The sequence below is a fragment of the Mustela erminea genome, chromosome 4, assembly GCF_009829155.1.
Source record: "Mustela erminea isolate mMusErm1 chromosome 4, mMusErm1.Pri, whole genome shotgun sequence".
Taxonomy (NCBI): Eukaryota; Metazoa; Chordata; class Mammalia; order Carnivora; family Mustelidae; genus Mustela; species Mustela erminea.
In genome coordinates this window covers 131,823,626-131,847,895 of record NC_045617.1, presented here as the reverse complement: position 1 = coordinate 131,847,895, position 24,270 = coordinate 131,823,626, and the positions used below count along the sequence as shown (strand labels likewise).

General features: G+C 45.5%; 1 pseudogene; it reads right to left on the bottom strand.

Annotated features, from left to right (window-relative positions):
* Nucleotides 1-7,155: 7,155 nt before the first annotated feature.
* On the bottom strand, nt 7,156-15,448 carry LOC116589428 (annotated as a pseudogene).
* Nucleotides 15,449-24,270: the final 8,822 nt, after the last annotated feature.

The following is a 24,270-nucleotide window of genomic DNA, read 5'->3' as shown; positions in this document are numbered from 1 at the left end:
AGGATGCCTGAAGAGGGACAAAAAGTAAATTATGGATAATAGTGCCCAGTGCCCTGAATCTATTTCCAATTCCCAGGAGCAAAATAGCTTAGGATAAACTCTAGAGCCAAAGTCAAGCCTTGAAATGAGAGTAGGCATCTACCATCCCATTGGAGAATTTTCTGGAGCATCTGGACTTGGATAGAGAGCTTGGCCAATCAACAGTCCAAGTTATATCGTGCAGAATGAGCTACTTCTAGTGGAGAGTGAGGGCTTTATTTATCTTCGTCTATACTTCAGGATTTTTCATGAAGGTAAGTAGAGATTCACCATGTAACTCTTAGACACTCTCTAGAAGGCAAGTCCTCATTCTTGTAGCACTCCTCGACCAGATGAGGGGTTTGAGAAGTGTAGGAACAGTTTGGGTTGTCACTTTAACTGGGAGAATCCCAGAGAGGCTCTACATCCCACAGGGCATAGGAAAATCCCTCACACCAAAGAACCCTCTTGCCTAAATACCAGTAGCACCTCCTCTGAGCTTAATGTTTAAATTTCTTAATTGCCAAGTTGGAAATGAAGACATTAAGACCCATTCTGCTCATTTGGGTCTTCTATTGTAGACAGGTCTCTGATTATCTACATATTATATTATTGAACTGAACAGCCAAACCCATCTGGAAAAGGGAGAGAAGAACTCATCCCTCCCTAAGTATAAGATCACTCACTGGTAGGAGACATACTCATGGTATCTGCCATTAGCTGAGCCCACAGTTTAGAGATGTTTAGGGAATATAACAGTTAATTAATTCCACCTTCTACTCAGCCCATAGTCTGAATTTGAGGAAGGACATAGGAAAATCTAGAAATTAGTTTCAGTGAAATGATGCCAACAAAAAGAAAATTATGCCAAAAGCAAGTCCATTGCAAGGCAAATGTAATGAAGAGAGTCTGGGAAATTATCAGATGAATTCAATGATTGAATATAATGACTATTGGCGTGAAAGATATTTCTGAACTGAAGAAGCCAATCTAAATTCTCTTCTGTGTTGATAGTTGCTAAATTGCTCTGCTTATGAAACAGATGTGTTTGATTCTCCTACTTTAGTTTATATTTCTTGTACCTAAAACCAAAAATGAGCACCTATAAAATCAAACGGAATGGCTTTCAAGAAGACACAACCCAAAGTAGAAGTCTTGACTTTTAGTGCTTTTGAGAGACATGCCTCTAATGGAATCCTGCATTGTTCTCCCCTGGCTCGGGCACAAATGATGAGTAATAAACTCAGGGCAGCCTTTAGGTGGAAAATATAATCCAGAATCCCAGATAAATTCTGAGTTTTAAGAGAGTGCTCCAAATGTAATGAAGTGAGGTGTGTTTTGATGAAAGCACTAGATGTCTAAGAATATTATAAATACCTGCCAAAAATATGTAAACAAACATATCTTCATGTATTAATCAAATATTTGTTCATCCCTACTATATACCTATACCAACTTGCCAACAAAACTAGAGTTTGGTTTGTTCCCCCAATATGCATTCTGATTCCACAGAGCTGAACAAAAGGATAAGGAGTAGAGGCTGGGGACTAGCAAAACAGAGGAGAAAATGGATCACGCAGGAGGCAGTGGGGCTCATTGTCTCCACACTGCAAGCCATCCTTGGAAACAGTCATCTGGTTTTCAGCAAAGGCGAGTTGTATAGGTATGTCCATAGGAAAGTCAGCAGCACCTCCTGTTAAAATGATCTCTCCTATTTCTGGAGCCTGTGCTTTGAACAGCTTCTTGGGGGCCCTAAAGGGTTTTGCTTTCAGATTGTCTTGGCTGGCCTACAAGATTCCGTGTTACCCAGAATCTCTTGTCCCATTCTGTGTCTATTACAAATGTAGACATTGAAATATTCTTCCAGGATATATTGAAGGACATGGTGAGATTGGGAGAATGCTTTCCAGAACCAGGATAGAAACTGTGAACCATAATAAGATGGCTGGAATTGTCTATAAGGCAGAATCTTATATCTGTTTATACGTGACTATAACTGGAATGGATGGAGACCCAACACAGGGCATGGTATAGCCATCTTTAGAAGTGTCTGACATTACTCAATATTCTTGTCAGCCCAGGAAGGAGCACGGAGTCCATGTGGATATTGCCAACAAAGTTTGGGAATCAGGAATGAAGCTAATCCTCTGGGTCTTCCATTGTCCTAGGTAAAAATGTCGTAGTTATTATGATAAAGGGCACTGTCCTATATGCAGGGCTTCCAGAAATTTCTGCAGACCATGATCAATATTTTGCAGAGTGGGATCTTAGCCAAAGCAACTCTGAGGTCTGGGCTTTCCTTTCCCTGGCATGTTTACTGGGTATTTGGCAGAATATGTCCTTCCTGAATGCTGGATCCTTTGGAGGATATAAAGAGTATTTTCAGGACTTGAAATGGTGAGATTAAATGCTTAAAATTGGGGATGGGTGGTAATGGGTCTCTTTTTTTTTTTTAAGATTTTATTTATTTGACAGAGAGAGAAAGATCACAAGTAGGCAGAGAGGCAGGCAGAGGTGGAGGGGGAAGCAGGCTCCCCACTGAGCAGAGAGCTTGATGCGGGGCTCGATCCCAGGACCCTGAGATCATGACCTGAGCCAAAGGCAGAGGCTTAACCCACTGAGCCACCTAGGTGCACCTATTTTTTTTTTTTTAAAGATGGTGATGGGTCTCTTGGATTGAAGAGCCCTCTGCCTTTTCACACTCTTTCTTTAGAAGGAACAGAATGGGAGTAATTTAATCCTGTAAAGTAATACAGGAGATACCATATACAACTTTATCATGAAAAGGTATTTCTGATAAAAGAGAAACTATCTCTCATGACAAAAATGCAACTGCTTTTACTTTTAAAGGCCATTTAAAGGCCAAAATATTCAAATACTTAAGCAAAGAACAGGAAAGGGAGAAAGGAGATATAATCAAGTGGCCGTGTCTACTCCTTTAGCAGTGACACCTGGGAAGGTTTGTCACCTACCAGCGACAGGTTGTCTGGGTAGGAGGTAACTCAGTAGTCTGCCCAGGGGACTACCTTGCTTTAACACACACACACACACACAGAGAGAGAGAGAGAGAGAGAGATCTGGGGTGCTTAGTTAAACATCTGCCTTCAGCCCAAGTCATAAACTCAGGGTTCTGGGATCAAGCCCTCCGTCGGTCTCCTTGCTCAGCAGGGACTCTGCTTCTCTCTCTCCCTCTGCCCTTCCCTTTCCCTCTGCCCCCTACCCTGCTCATGATCTCTCTGTCTTACTTTCTCTGTCTCAAATGAATAAATAAAATCTTTAACAAAACGACAAGACAAAGATCTTGCTTTAACACACGCACACACACACTCGCGCTAACACTCATACTCAGTCTCTTTTCTGTCTGCTATCTTTGCAAAATACATTCACCACTTCTCCAAAAGGAGATAATCTGATTCTTATCTGGCACCAAACCTAAGATCTCTGGAAGATAAGCAATCCTCTTAATCAGGGCAAAAAATCTTGCCTTAAAATCTGATAGTGTATAGCTTAATGATCATTTTAGCAACCCCTTGCACTCAACATATAATGGTGAGGCGAGAACAAGATAATTGCTGTAAGACCATTTGGGAAAAGCAAGAATTGGAAATTACTGAGTGGTCACTAATCCAAAGCAAATGTCATGTTCCAGTGGACAGGAATAACAAGGCTTACTTCCTGGCATTGGACCTTGATCCTTGGTTGGCCAACCTAGGCAGCTCTGGGAAGTTCTTCCTCATCTGTTTTCTCCCGTGGCTCATAATTTCTCCTTCTTGGAAGATCTCTTTGTCCACTATCTTCCGTAGTCATGCCTGAGATGGTTTTAAGAGGTAATGCCTTACTTAAAAGCTATGCTCTATCAAATCATTTCTTAATGACATGGATTTAGGCTGAACACTGTCTTCAAAATCAAGCAATCACAAACTGTAGTTGGCTTGGGCTTGTTTTTTGTTGTAAGCCCTCACTAAAACCACAAAATGTAACCAGCATATTCTAACATCTGGAATTCTTCCTACCAAGTACAATGATGTTACCTTTGGTAGTCCATGGTGTGAGTGCCAACACACAGCAGTGAAAATTTGACCAGGATTTTTACTACTGCTTAATTAATATTGTCAACTTTATAACCTGGAATAGAGAGTTCCTTCTGACTTCCATTCAACATTGAGCCAGCCAATTCCCTATTCCAGAATCGGCTACTTGCTCTTATTCCTGGTACTAATTCATCAATCACTCATTTATTCAGCAAATACTTCTTGAGTGCCTATTAGGTGTCAACCATTGTTCCCAGTTTTATGGATACAGTGGTAAATTAGGCAGGCAAGATCCTGCTTACACGGAACATATAGTTAGAATTCATTCATTTCTAAAAGACAAAAGACAAATCCAGCCCTAATAGGATTAAGCCAAAAATATAATTTATTAACTAAGATAACTGAAAAGTTCAGGGGTAGTATTGGCTTCAAGCATAGCTTTGTGTAAATGCCAAACGATGTTGCCAGGACTCAGTTTTTCTTCATCACATGGTCTACTGGCCATGATCTATTCTGTGTTTTGGCTTTATTTTCAGACAGTCTCTCTCTTCTTGATCACAAGATGTCTACAGAAGATCTAGATTGTATATCTTCCAAGCTTTAAGCCCAATAGGATTTCATTTTATTCACTCTGATTGAGTCATATTGGGTCCCCAGCCAGGGAACCGAGACATGCTGATTGGCCAGACCTGAGTCATATGTTCTGCACCTCAAAGGAGCCAAAACAACCAAAAGTAAATGAGAGGAGAGTGGATTAGGGGTGGTTCCCCAGAGTGATATTGGGGTGTGGTTATCAGAGACCAGTGAATGGATACTGGGCAGCAAAATGCAACCACCAGATCCAGAGGAGTGTGGATGCCTTGACTCACATACACACCCAGTCCAGGATCTCCAGGAGTTGGTGGTGCTACATTCAGTTGAGAAATATCTGAATCAATGATTCATAAGGGCCAGTGAGTACATGAAGCTGAAGTCCCAAGTTACAAAGTGACTGAAAGAAAGTATGGGTGTTGCAAATGCCAAGGGCTGTCCTGGGCTTGTCTATGAAGTTTGTTCCCCTTCATCACCCCCTAAGATCTGGGTGAGGTTATGTGCCCCAAAGATTCAGTTTGACAAAGGCTTGGGCTCCTCCAAGTTGCTTCAGGAGATTAGAGATTGGAGGGGAGGGAGTAGTAAGACTGTAATGACATATTACCAGGCTTCTCAAGCGATTGCCAAGAATTACTCAAAGCTCAAGAATAACAGGGTAACAAGATGACTATGACACATCTTTTCAGAAAATATATTTGGCTCAATAAGAAGTAATTTAAAATATTACTTATAAACATATAAAATGGAGTAGGTTGCAAAATTTATATTAATTTTATGATAAACCACAAACTTCAAAGAAATTTGCAAGCCTGCTGGGGATACTTGAAGGAAAATCACTTGCATATCGGAGAGGGGAAAAAAAACAACTCTTTTCCCCAGACAGAGATTAAGAAGCATGATCCTTATCTAAGAAGTTAATCCAGCCTCTCTAAGCAGAAAATTCAGTGTATTGGCAAGGTCTTTTTAGTAGCCAGGGAAGCAACCACTGAAAATGGCTAAGTAATGTGCCTGTTTATTATCCCCAACAGACCCACTGAGAAACCATTTGAAATCCAAAGTGCACATTCACTGTGAGTAAGTAGGCCTTGCAATTACAGAACTGTGAGGAATGTATTAATCTCTTTCTGCTAGACAATCAGGAAAATAAATATGCACTTCTACAACTCACACTGGGGGGCAGGGCATAAAGAAGAACAACCCTGGGAAGTCTGCCAGGACAGCGTCTTAGAAGAGTCCAACATAGGATATTTTGAAGCAGGGGTAGCAAAACCCACCACCTGAGCAGCTCTGGAGGACTTGGAGTGGCAAAGACCACAACAGCCCATCTTCCCAGAGACCCTAGGATGCTATTTCTGAACTCACTAATTAAGACTCTGGGAAAGCACTGGTGAGAGGAGGAAGGTGTGTCCTGGGGCATAACAGAGCCCAATGGCAGAGGGAAAGTCAAGATGAAGCTTAGAGGAAGGAAGCACACGGTACAGAGGTTGGGGACCTACACACAGAAGCTGGGTGTATCAGAACAAATTTCCCTGTGGGAGGCTGACCATTGGGCATGCTTGTCCTGACAACTGCCTACCACAGGCCACATCACCACGTGGTTTGCAATTCTTTCCACCATAGGTTGTCCTCCAACAAAATCTGATCCATCTGTATAGATATCCGTGGAAGGCTGTAAAGATAAGCTCCAAAGAGCTACCAAGAGGGGTGTGAAGCCTGTGAGACAGTTTGAGAAATGAGGTGGCTGCCCAGATCATGATTCTCAGGGCAAAGGCCATGCTTTTTCCCTCCTTTCTTCTTTGAGGAAGTTGCTTTACATGTATTACATGAGGAAATTGCACATGGGTCACCCTTGGGCTTCATGGTGCCACCCCACATGGCCACACAAGTCCAAGGGAAGCTCTTGGCCCCAGTTAGGCTCTTCCAGCTGGCCCAGGATCCAACTCAGGCCCATCAGAACCCTTCCAGTTAAAAGAAGCCCTTTCCTCTCAGAGGGAAAATTTGGGAAGATGTCTCCCCAATGCTACCAGTACCCATGATTCTAACCCTAAGGAGAAAAATGGTTTAGGAAAATGATGATGTGTAAAAAGAAAGAAGTGAAAAAGAGAACCTCGTTCTTTCTACCATTTACTTACCCGAGTCAGTACATTCTTTCTTTCCCTAAGCTGCTTGGTTTTGGATAATTATCACTTAAAAATATAGATCCTGTTAAATCAGTGTCCTTTATACCACACATGTACACAGGTACACACATGCCCATATATATGCAACTGCAGTGGAGTCCAGACTGAGACCAACAGTGAAGAAAGTGGAGTCTACAGTAGAAAAGATGAACCCACAGCTCTGAGAAGTCACAGCAACACCAAGAGGGCAGGGGGAAGACATCCGTCCCTCTTTCCCAAGTAATATGGACAGAAAGGACTTTTTTAAGGTGGGAGAATTCACAGCTTAGCTTTGCGGGTCCCAGTGCCAGAGGCAGAACCCAATCTTGAAGCCACCTAGACTAGATCTCATGCTACTATAGGAAATGGGCCCCACAAGCGAGAAAGACTGTTGAATGGTAATAATAGGTATATAGTAATAATTTCTCCCCCCAAATGGTAATGATCATTAAACATATATGTCAGTTTAACTTTTACATCTAATGTATCAGAGTAGATTTGGTGTTCCATGATGGGCAATTGTTACCCTAAATAAACTTTGACAGGAAGTTGCTGGTAAGAATCACTTTTCATATATTAAAACCAAGATACTGAGAAGAATCCTGAATATGCCCCAGAAAATCAGAGCTCCTACTCTACTCCAGAAGAAAGGTAGTTAAGAAAGGTTGATATGCACTGAAATGGGTTGCCCCCAAATTTGTATGTTGAAGGCCTAGCCCCTACTGTTAAGTGGGGATCTTTGGAGATGTGGCCTTTGGGAGGTAATTAAGGTTAGATAAGGTTGTGAAACTGGGCCTTCATGGTGGGATTAGTGCACTTGTAAGAAGAAGAATTCTCTGTCTCTCTCTTTCCTCTCTCTCTTTCTCCACTAAGTGAGCACACACCGAGAAAAGAGCCTTCTGCAAGCCAGAAAGAGAATTCTCACCAGGAGCCAAATTGGGTGGCACTTTGGTCTTGGACTTCCAGCCTCCGGAACTGCAGGAAATAACTTTCTGTTTTTTAAGCCAGCCAGTCTGTGGTACTTTGCTCCAGCAGCTCCAGCAGACTAACACAGAGGTCAAGACCCAGATACTGCAACCTCCCAGGTTTCTTGGTTTCCAGTGTGGAGTTCCAGTCCTCTGTCAGTCAGGTAAGACAGCAGACTACTTGCCGCCTTTTCTTTGTTTGAAAAAGAAAAGAGATGGGAATGGATTGTCCCTGAGGGTCTGGATGTGGTAAACTATGAAGACCTTAATAGAACCCTGACACTTATCCTAGCCATCCACAGGGGCTTCTTATTAATAATTCTTTTCTCTTTTTTTTCTTTCTTTCTCCCTTTCTTTCTTCTTTCTTTCTCTCTTTTTCTCTTTCTTTCTTTTTTATAGAGGGAGGCAGACAGTGCAAGCAGTGGGGAGGAGCAGAAGAAGAGGGAGAGAGAGAATCCCAAGCAGGTTCCATGCCCAGCGCAGAGTCTGATGCAGGGCTCGATCCCATGACCCTGAGATCATGACCTGAGCCAACATCAAGAGTCAGATGCTTAATGGACTGAGCTATCCAGGCACCTCATTAATAACAATTCATAACCTAAAGAATAACTTGAGAAATTAGATTTTTTAAAAATATGAAACATTGCTATAGATAAGACTCATTTTCAAGAGAAAAAAAAAACTGTGAAATTGGAGTCACAACCTTAGATTCAGAAAGTTCCTGGTCACTGGCTTATTCAAAACCTGCCAAAATATCACCTTATATCCAAAAGTCTGTTTTATTCTATTGTGGAGAACTAAAAGGTTGATTTTTTTTTAAAGCCTAAGCTCTAAAAAATGAGTAAGTCACTTTATTCAAAAATCTTTTTGTACGGCCTGAAATAATTGAAATGATATGGATAGTCTGCCCTTGCAAGCTTATATTTTTGAGTCATTCTCCTGACCTTGTGTGCTCATTTTGGATTGCAAAAATTACCTCTGAAAATTGGTTGTAAACACAAGCAATGAAGGGGCAACCAACCATGAAAGTAATTAATTAAAAGAGTTCCCACTTAGTTGCACATTTTCTCCAGTAAAAACACTTACAGAAAATTGCTCACATTGTAGACTCAGATGCACTACTAGCCAAATCTTAATTTAAGAAAATTATAACCACATACAGTTACCCTAAGAAGTTAACATCCCTGTGGTGGCCACCCCTAACCAGGAGAGCTAGTTTTCTGGAAGCCCCAAGGTATGGCTTAATTTGGAGAAATGTTAAGGCAAAATAAGGTGGGAAGGGAGGAATTGCAAGGAAACATGTGAATGCCATTATAATAACACTTTATATGCCCAAAAATCAAGCATAAAAACAACCTAGGGAGTAATTAAATTACCAATGATTTTTTTTATTATGACAAAAACACCTAAGATTTCCCCCTCTTAACAATATTTCAGTGTACAGTGTAGTACTGCTAACTCTGGGCAAAATGATGTATAGTGGGTCTCTAGAACTTCTTCATCTTGCAAATCTGAAAGTCTGTACTTACCAGACAGCAACTCCCCTTTTTCTCTCTCACCCCCCAGCTCCTAGAAACCACCATCCTACTTTCTGTCTTTATGAACTTGACTCCTCTAAGGACCTCATATAGGAGGAATCATACAGCATTTGTCATTTTATAACTGATTTATTTCACTTAACAATGTCCTCAAGGTTCCTCCATGATGTAGCTTGTGTTAGAAGTTCCTTCTTCTTGAAGGTTGAATAATATTCCATTGTATGCACAGACCACATTTTCATTATCCATTCATTTGTCAATGGACATTTAGGTTGGTCCCACCTCTTGGCTATTGTGAATAATGCTGCAATGAACATGGGAATGAAAGCATCTCTTCTGGATCCTGATTTAAATTCTTTTGGAGAGGGGTTCCTGGGTGGCTCAGTGGGTTAAGCCGCTGCCTTCGGCTCAGGTCATGAACTCGGAGACCTGGGATCGAGCCCCACATCGGGCTCTCTGCTCAGCAGGGAGCCTTCTTCCTCCTCTCTCTCTGCCTGCCTCTCTGCCTGCTTGTGATTTCTCTCAAATAAATAAGTAAAATCTTAAAAAAAAAAATTCTTTTGGAGAAATACGCAGAAGGGTAATTGCTGGATCATATCGCAGTTCTATTTTCAACCTGCCAATGAGATTTTACATATATAAATCTTCGGGAATGGTTTTCTAAGATTAAGTTCTACTTATTATGTTCTAATAGCTAGAAGCCTTTTTCTTTCTCCTGGTTTTAGTGAAAGGCTTGTTTTTCCTTATTACAGATAATGAACATGTAGATTCTTTGCTTTTTTTGTAACTAATATTATGACGTGAATTGTTTCAATCTTGCTGTGATTTTAGAGACACAGAGCTTGTGTGTTTGAGAGACTTTGTGTGCCCTTGTGCACATAGGTATTTCTTCTTCAGCCCCTTCCCACTGCCCAGAGTTACACAGCTTGACTTGCCCAGCATCCCTGCAAGGTCAATCAGGAGCTCTCAGCAGCTGTAATTAATGTCTCAGCTCCCTCTGTCCCAAAGACAGGAGAATATTTTCCAAGTCTCAGATTAGATTTTCCTCATCTTCTTTCCTTTCTCCCAAGTTTTAGTGGAAAAATCTCTCTTCCTGATCTCCTACTCACTTTATATTTTTCTCTATTCCAAACCTCCTGATTTTATCACTTCCCAATGCACACAGGTGAGACAGAAAGTCCTTGCAATTGACACAATGTTATACAGAAGTCAACTCCTGTATAATGCAACTGTGGTGGGGAAGGAATTATTAATCCCTTCTGAAACCATATTTGATTTTTGTTTTTTAGGGAGAGAGAGGAAGCACGTGTTGGGCCTGAAGGGCAGAAGGAGAGGGAGAGAAAATCTTAAGCAGACTCCACGCTCAGCATGGAGCCCAGTGTGGGGCTTGATCTCATGACCATAAGATCATGACCTGAGCCAAAATCAAGAGTCAGATGCTTAATCCGTTATGGAACCTGGACTGGATCCCGATGAAGGAGACAAGCAGCACTCAGAGGTCTTGGAGGACAGGAGATTTATTTAACGTGACGGGGTCAGAGGAGAGTAATTTCCCAAGAGCCCCAAGCACAAACAAAGGGGGTCCCTTATTCACTTTTACTTCCATATCTGTGGCTCTCTGTGGCAGGCAGGGCAGGAGGGAAAACCCAGAATGGCCCTGGGGCCGGGACTGGGATTCCCCTGCTGGATCGGTCAACCACCTTAGAACACAGATTTCCCCTATCATTCCCCTCTTTGATGCCTCTTTAAATACCTAGTTTAGAGGGCATCGTCTTTATTTTTAGGGGGCAATAGTGAATAAGGAGCAACTGGAGTCTGATTTTGGCAATTTGAGCAGCGATAAACCCAGTAAGAGCACTAAGAGTACAAGGACCAAATCGTACTGTGAGGAGGAGCGTATGGTGGGGGCCGGTGAGGGGGGCGAACCAAGGGAACAAGGGTGAGAGGGAATACCACCCAGTTGCCTGCTTTCCACTGGTGATTTCCTTGTTCCTATAATTGGGTTAGAGCTTTTTTTGGATCACCCCAACTCATCAGCATAGAAACAACATTTCTCCTGTAAGAAGAGGCCGAGTCCCTCTTGTGCAGCCGTGAGCAGGTCAAGCCTGCACCTGTTCTGGGGGACCACCGAGGCCTGCGACTTGTGCTGGTACTGCCGAGCTAGGGCTGGCTGAGTGAGGGCAGAGAAACCTGCCGTGAGTTGTTGAGCTAGCCCCTGGTCCTGAAGCTGTGGCATCCTGAGGCCAGTGGCGCGGAGGGTAGCTCCTGACGCAACCAGCAGGCTCACAAGAAGGCAGCTGGGGGGTCTCCATGGAAGTGGAGCGTCGCCCCTGGGGAGGACTGAAAGTTCAGGTGAGAGACTGACAAGCGTGCCTGACCGACTGTGCGGGGTGTCTGGCCCTCCCCCGGCCCGCCGGGTTTGGCAAGCTAAAGGTAGTGAGGAGGAACAGCACACCAGGTAGCAGAAGACCAGGACTGACTGGGGTCGGGAAAACCATAGTGAAATGTGCTCAGGAATAGATAGCAGAGGGCCTGTTAAAGTTGGGTCCACAATCTTACAGGGAGCCATTGTGGCTAGCCCGACAGCAGATAAAACCTCTGGGCAATCACTGTAGTAATACACCTCAGGATCACTTAATAAACAAGAACAATGGCAAGTCTCTGGGGGAAAATCCAGTCAGGAAGGGCAACAGTGTAGGGTCTGCCCCCAGGATAAGGGATGTTACACCGATGAGAACTACGGACCACGGCAAGCAGGGGTCCATTAGTCAGTGGGGTCCCGTTAGAGGTGAAGTGAGTCTACAGGGTTTGGCTGGACTTTCCACTGGTGCGGCTTCTCATCCGGGTGATGGGCTTTGTTCACTCTGGAGTGGTGGACCCACGGGGATGACACCAGAGACCAAGGGCAGTAAGAGTGGTTAGAACAACGGTGTGAGGCCCTGTCCACTGTGGTTTGAGGGGGTCCCTTTTTAAAAAATGTTTGACCCAGACTGAGTCCACTGCCTAGAAGGAGTGCACTTGGGACCCTGAGGAGATTGGGGCCCTCTCAATGATGTACCTTTGTCATTATTTAGGGTGGTCCCCAGGGCCTGAAGTTGTTTTTCTGTCTCTTTACTGCCAATCTGATATAAGTTTCTTGGAAGGCTCCCCAGGCATGGGGGAGGCCGTCCACACACTAATTTGGAAAGGGAGTAACCTAGCATCCCGGGTGTGCAGCGGGCACACAGGAGGGCTGGGGGTAGCAGATCTGGCCGTGGGAGGTTAGTCTCCTCACAAAACTTTACTAAGGTTCCCTCAAGGGTAGGATTCACTCACTCTACTTTCCCTGAGCTTTGGGGCCGGTAGGCGGTGTGGAGCCTCCAGGTGATGCTGAGAGGCTTAGTCAAGACCCGTACAACGTCCGCTACGATGCAGGCCCATAGTTACTGTGGATCGTTGATAGCGGGCCAAACCGGGGCATGACCTCCCACAAAAGGACTTTGGCTACTTCCTGGCTTCGTTCCATCCTGGTTGGGAAGGCCTCAACCCACCCAGAGTATATGCGCATTACCGCTAGGAGATACCTGAACCTCTTGCTTGGCAGCACATCTGCAAGGTTTATCTCTAGATCTTCGAAAGAGGTTCCTCCCCTCCTCTGGACACCTGGCGGGCCGGGGTGCAGGCCGAGCGCTATTTTTAGCACGTGCAGTGTATTGTTCACTGGTTGCTCCGCAGGGTGCTGGCGGCTGCTGATGTAGCCCTGCTTTTGCAGGAGGGTCTCTGATGCGGTTTTTCCCAGGTGGGCGAGTTGATGGTATTTCTTGACTGGATGCCCTCTTGTTACTGTTGGGATGAAGAAACGCCCATCTGGCATCACCCACCATTTCTTTTTACTGAGGGTGGCCCCTTCAGCCATGGCTCATTCTCTTTTCTTTCTAGTGTACCGAGGCGGAGGGACTTTTTCTGGGGGGTGTCAGGGCCACGGTGAGGGAAGGGGCCCTGTCCATGTCCTTACTGGCTGCGGTCTTGGCAGCCTCATCTGCCTGATGATTTCCCCACACTATGGGGTCGTCTCCTTACTGGGGTCCCTTACTGTACAGAATTGCTTCTTCTCTTGGAAGCCACATGGCTTTGAGGAGTTTCAGTATCTCTTCCTTGTTTTTGATAGCTTTTCCTGCAGCGGTAAGGAGGCCCCTTTCCTTGTAGATGTAGCAAAGGCATATGGAGAGTCAATGTGGATGTTGACCCGCTCGCCTTCACCGAGGGTGAGGGCTCGGACTCAGGCGTATGGGTCATCCTATTGTACTGATCGTCAAGCTGGTAATGCCTCAGCCTCTAGGACTTCAGTGGTTCTGGTCACTTCATAACCTGCTTTCCAGACACCCTCTTGCTGCCATCGCTGAACAGCGTGAACTCTGGATTCTTTATGGCTTGATCCGGTAAGCCTGGACGCCTCGTGTAGACTTCATCAGTTACCTCGGAGCAGTCATGGTCTGGCTCTCCCTCTTCCATAGGAAGAAGGGCTGCTGGATTTAATGTCTACTCTTTCAAGGGCGACCTGCAAATTTTCAGAGGAGCCCTTGGTATTGTGCTAGGCAAGAGCTGGAAAGAAAGCGGTGCCCCTGTGTGTTCGTGAGGGACGTAACTGCATGAGGGTCCTTGACGTTCAGTTCTTGCTCCCCGGGTGAGCTGGTCTGCCTCCTTAATGAGTAGGACTGTGGCCCTGAGGCACAGGCCATCCTGCTTCCACGGGGTCCTGTTTCTTTGACAGGTATGCAACTGGCCATTGCCAGGGCCCAGTGGTCTGGGTGAGTATTCCCAGCACTACCTTTTCTTCTGTAGCTCCCAATTTTGGCCTAGTCTAGGTGGGATGTCTTCAGCCCATACTGAAGGGAAAGTGAGCCTGAACTCCGGCGGGCTCCCCAGCTGGGGCTGGGCCCAGGATAACCTCTATTCTTCTTCCCTTGGTATGGTAATCGCTAGTACCAGAGACCCCAACTCCTCTTGCCCTGGGTTCACTCGGAGGCTGGTGCGCCCGGTGGGCTCAAAGGTTATCTGAGCCCCAAGCTTGGAGAGCAGGTCTCAGCCCAGGAGGAGGAGGGGAATCAGGGGGATAAAGGAGTTCATGTCGGACCTTGTGGCCCCCAAGTTCACACTGATGAGCCTGGCAAATGGGCTGTTGTGTTGCCCATGTCCTGGTAGCCGCAAGGATGGTCACAGTTCTTTAGCTGAGAAGGGCCACTGGGGAGGTGACGACAGAGTGCTTGGCCCTAGTATCAACCGTAAAAAGTCATTGATTGGCCCCCTATTTTCATTCTGATCATGGGCTCATGGGAGCCAAGGAGAAGAGAGCCCACCCCCCACCCCGAATCTATTTCTGCAAGTCCTATGAGGTCCCATTCTCAGGGTTCTTCCTTGTAGCAGCTGGGCTTCTGAGCCTTTCCCCAGTTGGGACATTTGTTTTTCTGATGCCCCTTCTCTTTATGGTTGGCACATTGATCTCTGGCCAAGGGGTTCTGGGTCTCCCCCCTTTAGGTGGTTGGGGCCTCTCCATCTCACAGATCCGCCAACAGGGCCACTCTGAAAACCCTTTCCCAGAACGAACCTTTCCCAGAATGAAAAGGAAAAAATTCAGCTTAATCACAGGAAAATCTGACGTGACGAGGGAAAGAAAACTTGGTTGAAAGGATGGGCACGAGGATGAGAGGAAGGAGGGTCTCACAGGTGGGCTCATGTGTCCAGGCACTGAATCTCGGGGCCACTGTCCATGTCTCTGGGAAAGAGCTGAGCCCAGTGTTGACCAAATCTGTCAGGTTCCAACTGATCTGGGGACTCCTCATGTGGAGGTTTAGGCTGAACAGAATCAGCAAGACTCCAGTGACCACGAATGCGTTACACTCACAAACTCAGAAAAGGAGAGGCCTTCACACAGGGAGCTCTCCATGATGGCCTTTATGCAGATGAACTCGATCAGGGCCAAAATCCATTGGGCGACCTTGAGGCAGGCTAGCTCGAGGCCCAGGTAGTCGGGGTCACAGCGCAGGCTGGCCAGGCCTAGCATTGGCTCACTGGCTCGGTGGTGGGCTGGTACTCCTGCTGGTGCCCCAGATCATGGAAGGGTCTGAGGCCTCACCCTCAAAGCTGTCCAGCTCTTCACCCTTCTGCATGGCCCCGAGCCACCTCGAGTGGCCAGCCCCCAGCGTCCGGAGCTGGCAGGCTCAGTGGGGCTGCTGCATCACTGCCATCACGCATCTGACCACCTGCGGCCCACGCTGCTGCCACATGTGCAGTGAAAAGGGAAGGAGGCAGGCGCAGGTGAGAGGCAAGGAGGCTGGAGCCAGAGCAGCGGGGCAGGAGGGGGCAGAGCAAGTGCCCACCTGCCAGCCATTCCAGGAAGTTCCATGCCTGGGGCTTCTGTCAGTCTTTTTGGGCCACTTAGAAGAGGCGATTAAGACCCTGGCCTGTCCCTGTCTATCACAAGCAAATTGCACCCAGGGGCGAGGGTCTGGGTAATTCCTAGCCAGGAGTCAATGTGCGGAAACAGGTCAGGGTCTCCTGGTTCTCCTGTTAAAACTCGCCATACCTGAAGAACATGTGGGACATCCAGTGTCCCTTCTGAAGGCTGTCTGACACTAAAAGTGGGCTATTTGAACTCACATAGGGTTTTCAGTTTGCCAGGTTGCATCTTAACTCCATAGTCTTCTAATAACCCCTTCTTGAAATTTTTGATCATGGTCTCGAGGACTATAGGTTTTGAAGAGCTCCCACCCATGATGAACAGGGGTTCTCTTGTTGACCCTATGTGTTCCTTCCCTGCCTCGATGGCGCAAGGACAAATGAAGGGTGGGTGTCCCTCCAGAGGAGAGACCAATCAGACGCCCACCTGTCCACCCTTCCGGAGGAGACTTGGGTGCATCTTAGCCATAGTGAGTCCATATTAACGCCGGACAGGTGCCCCAAGGACTGGCCATAGATCCTATGAAGTCAGCACTCAGACAGGCTGGGGCCCACTCAGACTCCATAGTCTCAAGACCTTGGAGCCACAAACACAAACAGGCCGGCCATTCACTCATTCACCATTCACACCGAAGTTCTACCCGCCACCGCCTCCCCCCCCACCCCACCAAGCCCTGACCTGTGGAATTCCTTTTGGAAATTCCTTCCTGCCCCCTGACCTTGGGAGACTCCTGACCTGAGGGCCCTCCCCCACTGGGAGGCCCTGACCTGTGAGACCTCTAAGAGGTCTCCAGGAGGTGATCAGTCTCCCCTTCCACTGTGAGGGGTGGGCCTGACTGGTCCTGGGGCGCCAGGCCTTACCGGAATCCGACACAGGGAACAGGTCCTCACCTGCCACGTATCCTTTGAGGCTGGCGGGAACAGTGGAGCAGGAGCGGGCCTGTCCCAGGCGACCGGGTGGAAGACTGCTGAAGATTAGCCCGGGTGCACCTTCTGGGTTACAACCCCTCGTTCCATCACCACCTGCGGTTGCCCCCAAACCGGTGGCAACAATGGGCCAGCGTGGTTGGTTTTCCCGGTCAAGGAAACAAATGTTATGGAACCTGGACTGGATCCTGGCAGAAGAACCAAGTGGGCCTCGGAGAAGTTGGAGGATCAGAGGTTTATTCGACACCAGCAAGTTCAGAGGAGAGTAATCTCTCGGGGTCTGAGCCCCAAGCCCCGAGCACAAACAAAGAGGGTAGTTTATACACTTTTTAAAAATTTAATTTATTTTCAGTGTAACAGAATTCATTGTCTATGCACCATACCCAGTGCTCCATGCAATACGTGCCCTCCATAATACCCACCACCAGGTTCACCCAGCCTTCCAACTCCCACCCCTTCAAAACCCTCAGATTGTTTTTCAGAGTCCACAGTCTCTCATGGTTCATCTCCCCCTCCAATTACCCTCAACTCCCTTTTCCTCTCCATCTCCCCATGTCCTCCGTGTTATTCCTTATGCTTCACAAATAAGTGAAACCATATGATAATTGACTCTCTCTGCTTGACTTTTTTCACTCAACTTAATCTCTTCCATGTTGATACAAAAGTTGGGTATTCATCCTTTCTGATGGAGGCATAATATTCCATAGTGTATATGGACCACATCTTCCTTATCCATTCATCCGTTGAAGGGCATCTTGGTTCTTTCCACAGTTTGGCGTGGCCATTGCTACTATAAACATTGGGATACAGATGGCCCTTCTTTTCACTACATCTCTATCTGTGGGGTAAATACCCAGCAGTGCAATTGCAGGGTCATAGGGAAGCTCTATTTTTAATTTCTTGAGGAATCTCCACACTGTTCTCCAAAGTGGCTGCACCAACTTGCATTCCCACCAACAGTGTAAGAGGGTTCCCCTTTCTCAACATCTTCTCCAACACACGTTGTTTCCTGTCTTACTAATTTTGGCCATTCTAGCTGGTGTAAGGTGGTATCTCAATGTGGTTTTAATTTGAATCTCCCTGATGGCTAGTGATGATGAACATTTTTACATGTGCCTGATAGCCATATCTGCAGTGCTCTATCACACCACAGCCAGCAGGGCAGGAGGGAAAGCCTGGAATGGCCCTGGGGCTGGGACTGGGATTCCCCTACTGGATTGGTTGGCTACCTTAGCACACAGATTTCCCATATCAAACTGGCTGAGCCAAACAGGTGCCCCTCTTCTGAAACCATGTTGTAAATAGGTTGGTTGAAATTTGAAAGCAAGCAAGAGCTGTGGGTGTCCACAAGCCACTGCTTGCTACTCAATTAGGTGTTAATTCTGTTTTAAGATCTCAAGAACCCATCAACAATAGAAGTATAGAAATTGTGGCAGACTGTATTTTCCAAAGATGGCCACAATGGTGTCTCCCATCCCACATCATTTACTTGCAATTGACTTTGATAATCCTCCCACAGAGATGTGGAGTCTATGTTCCCAGCCCATAAATTTGGGTAGGTTCATGACTCTGGTGAAAAGGATGTGTGACTTTAGAGACTAGGTTCTAAAAGATGATAAAGCTTTCCCTGATTCTCTTGGGACGCTTGTTTCTGGAAGCCCAAGTTACCACATCAGTCATCTATCTGCTCTGAAGCCACCATGCTCAGAGGAAGCCCAAACTAGCCCATGCAGAGAGACCACACAGACAGTCTCCGAGACTAATAGAAGAGAGCTGTCCAACTAACCCCAAACGTCCCAGCTCCAGCCACTGTCTGATTGGAACCACATGAGAGACTTGAGCCAGAACCATCCCACCAAAACTTCCTGAGTTCCTCACCCACAGAAATCACAAAAGATAAGCCATGAAGTTTTGGACTGATTTGTTACACAGCAATAAATAACTGATACAGAATCATACCTTTTCTCTTTCCTTTTTAATAATATTGTCTCACATAATCTTTCTTAAAATTGAGTATGGAATGAACAGGATGTTTATTTAAATAATTTTTATTATGAAGATAATTAGATATGTATTTAGGAGTTAAAAGGGCCAACTCTGAAGTCAGTCTGCTGGGTTGGGTTGTGGTTACCACTTATTTCTCACATAACCTTGGGCAACCTAATGAGGTGGATACTGTGATTATGGTAGATACTGTGATTTTGTGGAACTCATTCTCCTTCAACTCTATGCGTAGACTTCCATGGGTCAATGGAGCCCATCATGATCAAATCATCCCCACTGGCACAGTGATTATTTCAAGCCTAAACCTATTAGTGCCAGAACTAGGGTTGAAGCAAAGCAAAACAATCGTAGCAAAGCCAGGAGGAGGTGTGGAAGTGGCTCTTACCCTCAAGGTGTGAATGAGGAAACATGTAGTCTTGGTGGATGAAGCGGCCATCTTGTGATCCTGACGGAAGCCAACCAGAAAATGAAGCTGACCCATAATAGGGGTTGAGCCAAAGCATTTACAGAGACGCTGAGCCAGATCCTTAGCCAAACTGTATCTGAGATTCACTCTACCTCCAGACTTTTCTATGATGTGATTTGACAAATTTCTATTACTATTCTAAAACCATTGAGTTGAGTCTTCTATTACTTCAGCTTTACCTCATTATGCTTCCATAACCTCATATATATGATGGGGATAAGACTACCACCTTCTTCACTGAGCTGTTGTAGGAAGCAAAGGCAATAAGACATTTCAAGTTTTTAGATCAGTGCCTGGCACAAAGAAATGAGCTTAATAAAATAATATATGTGTGCACATAAAGCATTAAAGTGATACGTATAGTTCTCATGCAACTATAAATTAAAAACAAATTATAAATTAAACTCAAGCACACAGAGGCCCTGAAGGTATGTGAAAGTACTTGGTTATAATATAGCCATTCTGATGATTCAGAATATGCTAATATTCATTTTCTTATAATGCCATAGAAATTAAAACAAAATAATCCTCACCGAAAACTCAGGCGTCTCCTAGAACACACACCTAATCCTTGCAGAAACCAAAATGTTATCTCATTACATGTTCAGGACATTCCTACCAAATGAAGGAGCGTAGCAAATGTGATTTGAGATCTTTTCTAGGGAAAGAAAGTCAGTTGAGTTGTGTTTTTTTTTTTTAAGATTTTATTTATTTATTTGACAGAGAGAGACCAAGCAGGCAGAGAGGCAGGCAGAGAGAGAGAGGGGGGAGGAAGCAGGCTCCCCGCCAAGCAGAGAGCCCGATGCAGGACTCGATCCCAGGACCCTGAGATTATGACCTGAGCCAAAGGCAAAGGCTTAACCCACTGAGCCACCCAGGCACCCGAGTTGAGTTTTTTAGTTTGTATCCAGAAATCCTTGAAATCAAAATGTCATCATTCCATACAGAAAAAGTCTCCAAAAATGAACTTCGAAAAATTGCTTGGGGGACAATTTAGTTTCACACTACATTTCCTAACAATAGAAAAGGTGTTATTAAAATCCTAAAATACAGTTCATTATACTGATTCATTTTACAGCACTTTCCTTATTGAGAGATATTGCCTCAGAAGGAATGCCAGTCCTTTGGATTTTTTTCCACACAGTTTCATGATCAGCCATTAGATTCGGGACCACCTGACAAGCCCAACACAGCTAAAGGCAGCTTAAGTTCAATTACATGTCTATGGTTCTAGAGCCAGGAGCTATTCACACTGAGTCAATAACACTGATTTTGTTTATTTCATTGTCTCTGTGATATATACTGAGGCTTGTGCAGCTGGTAAATTTTGTAACTTGTTGAGCTATTTTTCACTCTTATCTACAAAGCTGCATTCCACTGAGATCTTTTCTCTCCCCCAACTGTAGCTGTACTTGCTTTGAGAATTCTCATGACGAAAATTTCCAGTTAAAGACAATGGCAATACAGATGAGTTTTGGTGGAAGACCAACCTCAACCATCTCTCTTTTGTCAACATAGTCAAGGGGAGGGAGTCATTTGATACAGGGACATTCTTGGCAGATTGGAAAATGCTGACCTGGAGTATAAGTAAGATACTGTTTTGATAGCAGACTCTGGCTTGAGTCCAAGCTACGTGGCCAGGAAGATTCAGATTTGTACCATGTGCTGGATGGTAGAGGCTGTCCACTGGACGTTTGTTTGCAGGAGGGCTGAGATTGAGCAAAGAGCACAGTCTTGGGCACCATGTAACTCCAGGTCTCTGAGGTGTTTCTGTGACTCTCTCCTGGAGAGAGGGGAAATGGTTAAAAGAATCTCTCCTTCTGGGGCATTTATTTTCTTATAGTGCAACACCCAGGAGCGGGATCTATCAAGGCATGCCAGGATGATGTCTGCAGAACATTATTTCCTGGGTGGCCACTATGCCTGCCCTAGCTATTTGTTACCATATAAACAAACTATCCATAAGGTAATGACTTAAAACCACAATTAGCACTCACAATTTTGTGTTAGAAACCTGGGCAGGATTCAGTTGGGAAACTCTTCTCCTTGTGCTTTTGCCTGGAGCCACTAGATGCTGTTCAGGCTGGGTCTGGAGGGTCTCTAAGAAGGTTTCACTCATGTGTTTGGCGTCTTGATAGAGAGGTCTGCACTACTGGGTTCAGCAGAATCTCTCCCCCTCTCCATGGAGTCCCAGGGCCTTTCCATGTGGTCTTTTCCAACAGAGGAGCTGGACTTGTTCTCTGGCAGCTCAGAACTCCAACAGACCAGAGTGGAAGCTGCAAGCCTCCCTAGCCCTAGGTCTGGATCTGCCATAACATTGCTCCTAACATACTCAGATGTTGGAGTAGACACAGGGCAGCCCTGAATCAAAAGGAGGGGGAGTAGACTCTCACTCTCAAAAGGAGAAATCCCAAGGGAATGACAGCCACAATATCCTCCCACTGCCCAAAAAGCACAGACCTGGAACCTGAATGAGATTGAGGTACCACAGAATCCTAGCTCAAGGGCACCACTAATGGAATGCAAACTGAACTGAGGTTTTCTTCCTCAGGAGCTGGGGTGGTTGGCCTCAGCCAGAGCACATAATATTCTAGAAGTCATGTTCTTCCTTGTACTTCACTGGGATACTCTACGTGATGAGCCGTGTTCTTTTCCTCGTGCTGCTTCCATCATTCTCCATGGCTTGTTTGAATTTTCTCTGAGTTAAACAGATCATGGGGCTCTCATGGAATCTCTCAGCCCCACAGAGGCCTAACCAGTAGAACAAGTCTGTAGTGTCTTCTAAAAAGCCTCGCAAATATTCGAACAAGGTCTAAGGAGGGGCCATCAGAAAAGCGTTTTTTTGTTTTTGTTTTTGTTTTTTTTTTGGTTTTTTTTGCCACACCTAGAAGGAGGAGGAGAAGGAGGAGGAGATAGGGAGGAGCGAGTGGGGGACGGGGAGGGGCGGGTGGAGAGGGCAGAGAGGGAGAGGGAGAAGGAGAAGAAAGAGAAGAGAAAGGAGGAGAAGGAACTTCATGTTTGAAAAAAATATATAAATATTTAGTCAGCTTCTGCAGAGCATTTCAAAGAATGTTATGTCTAAGAATCTGAACATAAAAGTTCAGAAGATAACATGATAATGCCTGCTTGGCAACCCCATCTTCCTGACGGAAATGAGAACAGGCAGAGGCAAAGCTTCTTATTCAGAATGGATTGTAAACACTAGGCCCTACCAACATGCTAATTTGAACATTATTTTATTACTGTGTACGCTTCAGGGCGAAATTGGAAACATCTGTCTTCCTGAGAATTAGCTGGAAAAAGATCACAGCTGAGCATGAGATGGCAAAGACCATTTCAATTGCCTCCTCCTGAAGACAGGCGTCCCTATCTCCTAGATGTTGGAAGTGTTTTTTGTGTGTGCGCACCCCATTACTTCTTAAACTATAATTAAGTACATACTACAAGTGTATAATGCACCCAGACTCCTCTGTATGAAACGTAAGTTAATTTTCTCAAATTTCCATTTTTCCAAAAGAAGCTTCCGGAACCAGGTAACCCCAGGCCTTACTGATCTGTGCATTCCAATTATTCATGTTCTATTGACTCCATATCTAGACACTGACTCTTCATCTACTTGATTCGCAGTGCCTTAAACCACAGAAAAGCCTGTCTTTTCCCAGAACCCCCTTTTCCAATAGTCTCTAAAGTCCTCATGGAAATTAGGTCAAATTGTTCCTTAGACTTTCTTTCTATCTGTCCCCAGGGAGCTCATTTATAGCAAGACTGTCACCTGCAGCTCTCTAAACACGCTATTTCTGGGTCAACAGCCCTCTTCATCCTTCTGCCCCATAGACTCCTCTCTGCCTCCCTCGTGTCGCCTCTCCCACCCACAATGACCACTGATCTTGGAACCCCCTCACCTCCCACGATCCACAAGTCTTCCACATCTGTCCTCTGTCCACATCTTCCGTAGGTCCTCTGACCTACGGGAAATAGGCTTCTTGATCCTCATGACCAACTCTGGCAGAGGGACTTCCCACACCAGAGTTGTTGAATTCCTAAGCTGGATTTGGTTGTTTTCTTTATATGGAAGCCCTCCCCTTCCTAGCATGTACGGGCACTAGGACTTGGTGTGAGGGTGATGTGGGGTTGCTGAAAGGGGAGCCACTGGGTTGAGAATGGGTGGAGAACAGCCTCCCCCTATACCTGGAACCATTTGTGCCTTCATCAGCCGAGCTGTGCTACTCATCCTGTCAACACTTCCAGCCTTCTTTCTCATCCACTGTCGGTTATGTTTTTCTCAGCAGCCAAAATGGCTTCCATTAGAGATTCCCCAATCAATAATGGTCATCAGATTCAAGTAAAAAGAACTTCATCCTGAGCCCCATGGTTTAGAGGGCTCAGCTTCAGCTTTCTAGACGTGTTCCACCTCAGACAGTGAGGATTCAATAGGACCAAAGGATCATGCTCACATAGAGACCATGGTCTTCCATGCTCTGAGTGCCCGGATTCTTGGAATCCCTGCCCAAGTGGGCCCATGATATCTAGAGTTTGCACACCCTCTTATCTGGCTGTGTTTCTAGTACGTGCAGCCTAGATCTAGGAGGTGGACCTCCTGTTTAAGGGATACTGTGGACAGAGCTTGGAAATGGGGTCTAGGTTGTCCACATATGTGCACTCGAACCTTCTTGCAGTGACAGATGAAGCTGCATGTGCAAGCAGAAGCTGGGCAGTATGGAGGCCACACTGGCTCTCCCACGCTCTAATGTTTAGAAGGACAAGTCCAAAGAGTCTAAGAATTTTGAATCTGATCTTAGCTGTCCATGTCATTATAAAAGTACATTTGTCAAAGTTGGAGGATATATTGTATTTGATAGTTTATTAGGTTAATCTATAACTTTGAAATATTTGAACTTAGAGTTGTGGGCCTTCATTAACTCTCTTGCCCTGGTCCTGGCCCCTGTCCCTTGAACAGGTCCATATATACCTGAAGTTCATCTGTGGATAGGCTCAACTTATTTCCTTTGAACTCCAGAATCACCACAAATCAAGGGATGCAGTCGAGTGTCTACCTGTAATGGAATACCTTATATCTAAGATGATACCCCAAGATCCTGTGGTTGAAGGAGCATGACCAAAAGCACCAGAGGACCT